Below are 2500 nucleotides of genomic sequence, written 5' to 3'. Positions count from 1 at the left end.
TATATATATATATATATATATATATATATATATACGTTTATATATGTTTATATATATGTATATATGTATATATATATATATATATATATATATATATATATATATATATATATATATACGTTTATACATGTTTATATATATATATATATATATATATATATATATATATATATATATATATGTATATTTGTATGCATACACAAACACATACACACATGTGTGTGTCTATGTGTTTGTGATATATAAACATACATATATACATATGTATATTTACATATATAATTATGTATATATATACATTTATATATTTATATACTTATATATATGTATATATATGTATATATATAAATATATATATGTATGTATATCTATATATGTATATATGTGTATATATACATATATAAATGTACATATATATATATATTTATATATATCTATATATGTTTATAAATATATATATATATATATATATATATATATATATATATATATGTATATATATATATGTATATGTATACGCATATATACATATATAGATATACAAACGTTTATATATGTTTATATATTTGTGTATATATACACATATATATATTTATATATACGTTTTTACATGTGTATATATATGTATATATATGTATATATGTATGTATACACAAACACATACACAAATGTGTGTGTCTATGTGTTTGTGATAAATATAACATACATATATTCATATGTATATTTACATATATATTTGTATATATATGTATATATACATATGTATATATACATATATATAAATATATGAACATATATACATATATATGTATATATGTATGTATATATGCATATATATATATATATATATATATATATATATATATATTTATATATATATACATTTATATATTTATATACTTATATATATATGTACATATATATGTATATATATGAATATATATATGTATGTATATCTATATATGTATATATGTGTATATATACATATATAAATGTACTTATATATATATATATATATATATATATATATATATTTATATATATTTATATATATCTTTATATGTATATGAATATATATATATATATATATGTATATTCATATATGTATATGTATACACATATATACATATATAGATATACAAACGTTTATATATGTTTATATATATGTGTATGTATATATATGTATATATACGTTTATACATTGTTATATATATATATATATGTATATATATGTATATATGTATGTATACATATATACATGTATATGTATACGTGTCTATGTGTTTGTGATATATATATATATATATAACATACATATATACATATGTATATTTACATATATTTGTATATTTATGTATATATATACATATGTATATATACATATATATAAATATATGAACAAATATACACATATATGTGCATATGTATGTATATATACATATATATATGTATATATATACATTTATATATTTATATCCTTATATATATGTATATATATGTGTGTATATATGTAAATATATATGTATGTATATCTATATATGTATATACGTGTATATATACAAATATAAATGTACATATATATACATATATACATATATATATATATATATATATATATATATATATATATTTATGTATTTATATATGTATATAAATATATGTAAATATATATATATATATATATATATATATATATATATATATATATATATGTATATATATGTATGTATATTTATATATGTATATGTATATATATATATATATAAATATATATATATATATATAGTTGTTCATATATTTATATATATGTATATTTACACATATGTATATATATTTATACAAATATACATGCAAATATACATATGTATATATGAATATTTTATATACATATGTACACAAACACACACCCCCACACACACACACATATATATATATATACACACACACACACACACACACACACACACACACACACACACACACATATATATATATATATATATATATATATATATATATATATATATGTACACACACACACACACACACACACACACACACACACACACACACACATACACACACACACACACACACACATATATATATATATATATATATATATATATATGTACACACACACACACACACACACACATATACACACACACACATATATGTATATATATATATATATATATATATATATATATATGTATATATATATATAGATATATGTATGTATATATATATATATATATATATATATATATATATATATACACACACACATATATATATATATATATATATATATATATATATATATATATATATATATATATATATATATGTATATTTGATGTATGTATGTATGTATGCATGTATACACACAAACACGTGAATATCCCTTATTTTCTTAAGTGGCATTAAATATACTTGGCCTCAGGACCTATTCTCATTTGATCCAATAGATTCACATGGTATTTTGAAAATGGTT

This window comes from Penaeus chinensis, chromosome 39, assembly GCF_019202785.1.
Source record: "Penaeus chinensis breed Huanghai No. 1 chromosome 39, ASM1920278v2, whole genome shotgun sequence".
In the NCBI taxonomy this organism is placed as follows: Eukaryota; Metazoa; Arthropoda; class Malacostraca; order Decapoda; family Penaeidae; genus Penaeus; species Penaeus chinensis.
Note: the sequence above shows the minus strand (reverse complement) of the source record.